Source organism: Solanum verrucosum, unplaced genomic scaffold, assembly GCF_900185275.1.
Source record: "Solanum verrucosum unplaced genomic scaffold, falcon-dt-bn FXZP01000246.1, whole genome shotgun sequence".
Lineage (NCBI taxonomy): Eukaryota > Viridiplantae > Streptophyta > Magnoliopsida > Solanales > Solanaceae > Solanum > Solanum verrucosum.
Genome location: NW_026019995.1, coordinates 698,985 through 708,254, shown reverse-complemented (window position 1 = coordinate 708,254; position 9,270 = coordinate 698,985).

Genomic DNA, 9,270 nt, shown 5'->3' with positions numbered 1-9,270 from the left:
GCCTAGTATCGAATCAAGTCTCTTGCGATGATCATTGCACACTAGAGAAAGTGTGGAGTCTTGTTTGACTTATAGTGTCAATGCCTAGTGTGATTAGCTTACCTGTGAACTATGCATGATGGATCCTAGAATTTGCCCCGTTGGTCCGGTCAACCAAGTGATGCTATCTCTTGATATGATCTTAGGCAACTTCTAAAAGTGTGAGTTAATTTGACATATACCTCTTTTGTGACCTTCCTTGTGAGTGTGTGAACCGTTTTTAAACACCCCTTGAGCTTGACCTTTCTCTGGAAGAAACCTGATGAAAGCTAGACCTCTCTTAATCTACTACCTATAATCCTCTTGATTTGTAGTTGATTGAATAGCCAACTTAGGCCAAAAGCCTAAGTTGGGGGTGTGGTGAAAAGAAAAGGGAAAGTCAAGAAGTGCAAGGAAAGTCTCCTTTAACCCATGGTGTTGAGAAAAATGGAACCCTTCCATATAAAAAAAGAGAGAAAAGAGAAAGAAAAAGAAAGTTGTGGACTTTGTACAAAACGAAATGGGGTTTCAAAACAATTCATGGAAAGTGAATAATAGGATGACTTATGAGCATTAAAGAAAATGATGGAGAAAGAGGAAAGGAAGTGTTATGAGTACAACATTTTAATGAGAATGAAAGTCACTGAGCCTAAATGACCATACCTTTGCACTTAGCACCATTACAAGACTTGAAAAAACCTTTTTGATCTTGAGTGAGCTGAAACAAATGTTGATTGGAAAATACGGGCAAACCTATGGGTTAAATTATGAATTGTGTTCTTCTTTGTCAGTGTGAGCGTTGCATCTGATTCCGAAACTTTAAACTGTGAACCATTGTGTGAATATTGAATCATCCCTTGTGTGAGGGCATTTGAATAATTTGGTTGAGCTTGAACTTGCATTTGAAGCAAGTATTGTGAGCATGAGATTCTTTGATATTGGTGAGTCACAACTTGAATCTTTGAGTCCACATTTGATCTTTGCGTAAGTAAATTGAGTTTTGTTGTGTGCCTTCATGATTGAGTCTTGTGTAGCACTATTCGAGATACCTTTTTGAACGGTTGAACTTGAGTTTTCTTGAGGACAAGCAAAATTTTAAGTTAGGGGTGTTGATGAGTCCACAAATTGCACTCATTTAGGGCTATATTTTGATAGAATTAGTGTCCTCAAATGCATATTTTATCTCTATATCTGATGAAAACCCTTAAGTTCCAGGTATTTGGAGTTAGAGGGAAAGCATGGACACTACTTAGCAAAAAAGGAACAAAGGCATATGAAAGAACGAAGAAATAAAGATCTCAGAATCAAAGAACCCATTCGACAAATCGTCAAAAGGTCTTATCCTCTCCTTTTGTTCCAGTGAGCTGAGCCATGAAAGAAAGAATCAAATCTGTAGTGAAAAGTAGTAGTCGGCGTATCGCCGAGCAGTTCCGCGAAGAAGTACTATGTCACCCAATGATCCAAAGCACGACGATTATGAAGGATAGAGAAAGACGGCGATGAAACCTACGAATGAGCAGATCGCCGAGTGGCGATCTCGACTAACGACGCTGAATGATCCACTGCAGCACAAATTTTTGAAAACTATAAATACTCATTGAGAGTTGTAGCTTAATATCAGATTTTAATATATAATTTTTAACATAGACTTTTGAGTTCTAAGTTTGGAGAGGGTTTTGAAGAACTTGAAGATTCAAAGGGTTTCAACTCCAAGAATTTGGACTTGGGTCTTGTGGATTCTTCGTTCTTTGCTTGTTTTGAGACTTAAATCTTCGTACCCATATTAATGCAAACTTATTTAGGAATAAATTTCTATCTTTTTCACATGTCCAGCTAAAACCCCAATTCTTGGGGTGTGATTTTGTGAATTTGGGTTAGATTTTCTGTTGGGTCTTGCTTATTGAAGGTTTATTTATTGTGTAAATGTGATTTCGTTTAGTAGTTGTGGTGGAACTTAATGAAATTGTAGTTGCAAATATGATTTCACCTTTGTGTTTTCGGCTTGCTCGAGAGAGAGGTCGTAAAACTAAGACTACTAAATTGATGGCCAGTGGGAGTGGGTCGACATGAGTTCAGCTCGAGAGAGTGAACCCTAGTCCTTCTCCCACACACTCAGCTCGAGAGAGTGAGTGGGCTAAGGAGGAGGCTGTTCTTCATGCGGCAAGTGGGTGTCCGAGAGGAACCCATTTGATTCGGGGTAAGTTGCTCGAGAGAGAATTTACCCCCACTATAGTCTAGCCTAGTCACAAATACTCAACGGATTTACTATCAAAATCATGTACCCAATAGTCTAGTCTAACCCGTATTCCTATCACATCACAAGAATCACGTCTCCTTGATTAGTACTTTTTGCATTTTTGTTGATTTTGCTCTTTACTTGTTTACAAACCCCCCATTGATAATTGACGCTTGCGTCACCCCTTAGATTTAACATGTTTACATTCAATAATGTTTTTAGCTATGACTAATTAGAACTTAATTTTATTTTTCTATTAATTCTCAAGCCCACTCCCTTGGGACTCAGCCCCAACCCTTGGTTGGGTTACTTTACTATTGTTAGATCGTAGACACTTGCATTTGAAGTTTTTGTCTTGATTACACAAACATCAATAAGATCCCATAATCTCACCCACGCTAAGTATCACCTTAGCCCATCATGCATACTTACCATATTTGATCTCATCCTTCGCTTATTTTCTCATAGACAAGGGAATCTCTCACCTATAGTCAAACATAACAAGGAAGGCAACTATAGTTAACCTTAAGTCATACTTGTGCAATGCATGGGTATGACCCCATAATCCCATCCATACTAAGTACCACTTTAGGTCATCCCAATCCTACTTCTTGGTTGGGGACTAGTCCCTCTCTTCAAACTTTGTGTCACGACCCAGGAGCACCCCCTAGTCGTAACCGGCAAGATTGTCACGACCTGGGAGCACCCCCTAGTCGTAACCGGCGTACTCGACCTCGAAAAGGTCTAATACAAGCCTCTTAGCATTCATTCATCGCATAGACACTAAAATCATAAGGAATTAAAAACTTTCTTTACCAAGAAAACATTTCATAAAAAAAATATATAGCAAGCGGAAGACTTTCTAGACTTTATACATGATGTCTCAAAACCATCTAATACTTTAGAGTACAAAATTTGGTACTAATCTCATACACAACTTAAACAATACTAAAAAGACATAAAAGAACATATTGGGTATTGTCCTCGAATATATGAGGACTCACCAAGTCTTCATCTTCAACACTTAGAAACCTATCAAATAGCCATGACATGTCATCATCTCCAAATCCCTACACTTTATTCCAAAAAGGGAAAGAAAGGGGTTAGCACAATTAACTAAGTATGGAAACCATGCAAAAACATGCTAAAAAGGACATTTGGTTGAAAGTCATGCCTTATGCCATTTTAGTAAAACTTCATGAACATTGACATATTAGACATATTATAGAACACAACCAACATATAAGACATTAACCACATTATAGACATACTCAACATTTTCACCACGTAACTCATTTCATCATCCAAGGACCCTTATCTAAAGTTACCCTAAGACACACTTGAGTGAGACATGAAATGGCCGCCCATACAACCTCTTCATACACACCTAAGTGTTCCTCAAGGCTACTATAGACAAGAACCATCATGCTTCAAGGTAACATACCAAGTAACTCACTTCATTAACATAAGTTATTCATTCAACAAATCATTTAGACAATAAGTCAACATTCTTCTTTAAAGTCATTTAGGACATATTCATGCATTTAAGGGACTTCACACTTTAGTCATATAGACTTAGAGAACTCACTTTAGCACCTTCAAAGGCTACTCGTATCATGTGTAGATAGCATCCCATACTACTACCTACACGGTGTAGAACCTATCAAGTAAACTAGAGTTCACATTAAGGGAATCAAGTTCTACACTTAAAGATCCAAGTGTCAAAAATGCTCATAGCACAGAGATTCAATAACAAGACTCGCCCAATATATACATCATGTCGTCACACCAAGCACGGGCAAGTATCAAGAAGGGTCGACGCCCTGTATCAAGAAGGGTCAAAGCCCAATAATCAAGAGAACCAAGAACCATATTAAAAATGGCTTTCTAGTTCGTACTTAAAATGGACAACTTCCATTCATAAGACGGACTAAAAATCCAGAGTCAAGATGGCAAGTGATCCGAATCAAGAGGCATGCCAAGCGTGACAAAGTCACAGCCACAAGAAGGACAAGGTCCCAACAAGAGTGCTAGGTGATCAAACAATCTGTACAAGTGGACGAGTTACACAAGCATCTTTAATGCCTTAAGGGATACCAACATGACAATGCCAAGTGACTAAAGTAACCAAGGTATCAAGATAACCCTTCAATTATACAAGAAAATAACAAGAGTACAAGTACAAGTTTATACACAAACCTTGGGCTTTTAGCATAGAAACAGTCCGACAAAACATCAAGAATTCAAACCGTAGCCCAACCAACGTATCAAGGTTCTCAGCTTGTACACGAGTATAAATAACCTTAAAAATATAATTACATAACTTATTTAACTTCTATTAGCTCAGTAATGTCGACGTAAAACATGATCATTATCGCAAGTAAGTCTAGCATGTACAAATACAAATATGCTCTCAAAACAGTGAATTTGTCCAGCCTGGTACCCCAAGTCGCAAGTTAGATTTGAACAGGAAAATGGTAAAATTAGACTTTATAACCTTCATGAAAGATGTAAATACATCTCTTAAGGTTGCAAACAAGCAAGAATCACCACAAAATACATTTTTTACAAAAAGATATATTCAAAACACTACAGCTGAACATGCAGGATTTCAATTTCCGAAATCTGGGCAGAACTTTCCCTGTGTTGCGTCCCATATTTCGTATCCATAACAGTTAAATTAGCATTTTACATAAACATAATAGTTGTAGGTATACGAGTTAGCTTTCCAAATCATATTTGTTCATTGCAAACTAAGTTCTCGATCGCGAGATATACATAAAATACCAAACACTACCCAGCTCGAAAACAGATTTTGTCATTTACCAAAAAAAAGTGTGTGTCTCGAATTCCAGCCAAAAGAACCAAGTTTTCTCTTGTGATTTTGAAGAACAATCTATTTAGATAAGTTTCTAAGGTTCTAAGGCTTAAGGAAAACGAAATTACTAAAGGAGGGGTGAAAATATATAGTCAAACAAGTGATGTTTATCCCTTGGGCAGCTATCCTTCAAAGGTGCTGCCCAAAATACATACATGTACCTATATATATATCCCTCATCTCATTTTAAAGTTTACGTAATTCCAATTAGAATATTACCTAAACACCTCATCACAATCCTTTGCATCACATTCACATATATGATATCATGTCAACACTTCAATTCCTCATATAATGCCTTCAAGGCCATAATCATAATACACTCCATAAGTAGACACCTCCACCATAAGTGGATCGCACATCAATCTATCAAAATTCTATTTCAATTTTACATTAACAATGAAGTTAGACCAACTTACCCTTTTCCAAAGCCACAATTATCACTCCTCAACTCTCCAATAATTCACAATAGATAAGCATAGATAATAATAGAAATCAACTATTCAACTCAATTTAAGCATAATTCTACTATCATTCAATCATAAACAATAACCCCACTTCATAAGCCAACTTTAGGAAATTTGCAAAGACATGGGTTCATGGAATTTCCTTTCTTAAAACCATCAATAATAACATAAATCATCATTAAAAAACATTTAATGCAAGAACCCATGCTAGAATCGAAATTAGGATTTTGAGTTTTTGAACAACTTTTGAAATCTTTTGGATTGACTCTTTGATTGAAGAAGGAATCAAAGATGAAGAGTCCTCATACCTTAATCTTCAAGAACCAAACGAAATTGGAGAAGAAATCAGTAGCCACCATCCACCCTAGCTCCATCTTTCACCTTGAGTTTCCATGGGGTTCTAGAGAGAACCTTTTTGAAAGAGGAAGGGTTTCTTTTTTTTTTTCTAATTGGAGTAATTTAAATGGAAGAATTTTGGTCAAAAAGGGTTTTATAATTGCTACGAAAGGCAAAGAATAATAGGGACTAAACTTAGGAAAAGAATTAAGGACCCACAAAGTTAAACTTAAAAGTGTTCACTAAACCCGTCTAAACTCGTCCTTTTGGACAGTGCTTCACTATTTCGGCCAAAACTTTTTACTCCAAAGTCGGAATTGGGAAAACTAGGTGGGGTTGGAAAGAGGACTCGGAGACCTTTAATTGGATAGGTAATGGTTCACCTAATTCGTTTTGAGCTAAAAGATATGACTATTTAAAGTTGACCCTTACAACTCACTAGCTCAAATGAATAGTTTCCGGACGTCACGGTCAATCCTTGACGTTTGACCTCAAATCTCTTTAAACTAAACTTCAAAAGCCATTTCTCATCCTTTCATCAAGTTCTCAACTCCAAACTCACATGTGAGGCTCTAGTTTCACTAGTTCGTTTTTAGGGTCGTTACACTTTGGAACACTATGAGACACTTTGTTAAGCATATCTTAGTTCCTCATAAATTTTAACCCTGTGAGATACTTATTTAAGCATGTCTAAGATCATTATTATCTTGAACACTATGAGATACTTCATTAACCATATCTTAGTTCCTCATTAATTTTAAGCCCATGAGATACTTCTTTAAGCATGTTTAAGTTCATTAATATCTTGAACCCTATGCGATATTTCTTTAAGCATGTCTAAGATCATTATTATGTTGAAAACATTGAGATAATTTCACAATCCAAGGGTACCCCCTAGATGTAACACGGCGTACTTGACCCCGAAGGAATCTCATACCATCCCTTAGCATAATCATACACGTGAAGTTATAGAAATGATGCCGAAAATTTAAAAAATTTACAGTCAACTTCTTTTTCATAAACGAAAATAAGAATCTAGACTTGTCTCAATCACCATCTAGTACAATAGAGAGTACAAATAGGGTCAAAGCCCTTTACATCAATAAAGTCTCAAAAGTAGAGAGTACAATAAAAGCTGGAAAACGATAACATCTTGTAGTCGAACTTGAGGACTCACCAAGCCTAGGGATTAGTCAACCCAAGCTTCACTTGAAAGAAGTAGTACGTCTCAACGACCGGAACCTACACTTATAGTAAAGGTAGAAAATATGGGTTAGCACAATTAATGTACTAAGTATGGAAGCCATGCATAAACCTTAAAACATGCACAAAAGGGACATTTAGTTGAAATGATGCCTTTATCAAATTTGGAAGTCATTATGCACATTTATGAAGAAACATAAGTCAAACCAACATATAAACAACCCAAGGCCATACTAGTGCAATGCAAAGGTAAGATCCCATAACCCTATCAAATGCTAAGTATCACTTTTAGGCCACCAACAGCATACATATCTTATTTTTACCTTGTCCATAACCAACATACATAAGTAAGGAGTTATTCATATTCATAATTTGTAACAAGTAAAGTCAACCTTAACATTCATACATATCTTTTATACATAATCCACAAGTCATCATAACATAATAGAACCTCACAATAACCCCTCTTAAAGCCTACTTGTGCAATGCATAAGTGAAGTCTCATACCCCAACTCATACTAAGTAGTACCTCTTAAGAAGTCATAATTAAAGTCCATGTTCTTATCATAGTTCATATTCATATCATATAGGGATAATAGCCTTAACCAACATAGACCATGTGAGCTACATGGAATCTGGTGTTCTACCCCCACACCGAAAAGAGGTGTCCTACTTGCCTAAGGTAGAACATTCATAATAGCTTTTAGGTGGATCCACTAGATAAAGACCTATGTGGGCACATAGTTATGGGATATGGGGATTTCTACTAGAAACCCGGACTACTAGTGTAAAAGGTTTCCATCCCATGAGACAACATACATTGGGTAGCCGAACTTGCTAAACGTAAAAGCCTCCATCTCATTTTCATATTCACTCGGTGCTAAGCATAATTCCCTTTAAAGGTCATATTAAGGGTGTGTTTCCAATTTTCTCATGTTTGGTTGGGTTAAATGTTTTGGAAAATGTTTTCCAAATCAACTCATTTTCCTCAAATTTAAGGAAAATGACTTCCCTTCAAAACTTAAGGAAAACATTTTCCAAAACTCTCTTCCAACTTCAAACTACAATTACTTGTTTGTTGAAAAAATCAATTTATTTTGTCCCTACCCTCAAACCAGCCTCCCAACCAACCCCCTCCCCCCCAAAAAAAATAATTTAAAGCTTGTTTTTAAATTCAATTTTTTTACCCACCCTCACCCCTACCCCTACCCCCACCCCCTCCCAAAAAAATACTAAAAATTATTTTTAAAAGATATTTCTAATTTCAATTTTTTTATTGTTTTTAAAAAAAATTTCAATTTTTTATTTTTTCATCCCGATCCTCGATCACCCACTCCCCCTCCTCGGCCTGCCCCTCCCCCTCCAAAAAAATTAAGTTTGTTTTAAAAAATATTTTCAACTTCAAAATTTTATTTTTTCACCGCTACACACGATCCCCCCCCCCAACCCACGCACCCCCTACTCGCCACCCATACTCAAAAAAAATAATTTAATTTTGTTTTTAAAAAATATTTTCAATTTCAAAATTTCATTTTTTCACCCTACCTTGACCCCCTCTCACGCACCTCCTACCCAGCCCCCCACCCACCCCACCCCTACCAGCCCCCCCAAAAAAAAATTTAAGTTTATTTTTAAAAAATATTTTCAATTTCAAAATTTCATTTTTTCACCGTACCCTTGACCCCCTCCACCCACCTCCTACCCAGCCCCCTACCACCCCCCACCCCCAACCCAAAAAAATTAAGTTTGTTTTAAAAATATTTTCAATTTCAAGATTTCATTTTTTCACCCCTACCCTCGACCCTCCACCCACCCACCCCCTACCAGCCCCCCCCCCGCAAAAAAAATTTAAGTTTGTTTTTTAAAAAATATTTTCAATTTCAAAATTTCTTTTTTTCACCCCTACCCTCGACCCCCCACCCCCTACCAGCCCCCCCCCCCACCACCACCCCAAAAATAATTTTAAGTTTGTTTTTCAAAAATATTTTCAATTTCAAAATTTTATTTTTTCACCCATACCCAGCCCCCCACCCCACCCACCCCACCACCCCCTACCAGCACCCCCCCACCACCCCCAAAAAAATATTTTAAGTTTGTTTTTAAAAACTATTTTCAACTTCAAAATTTTATTT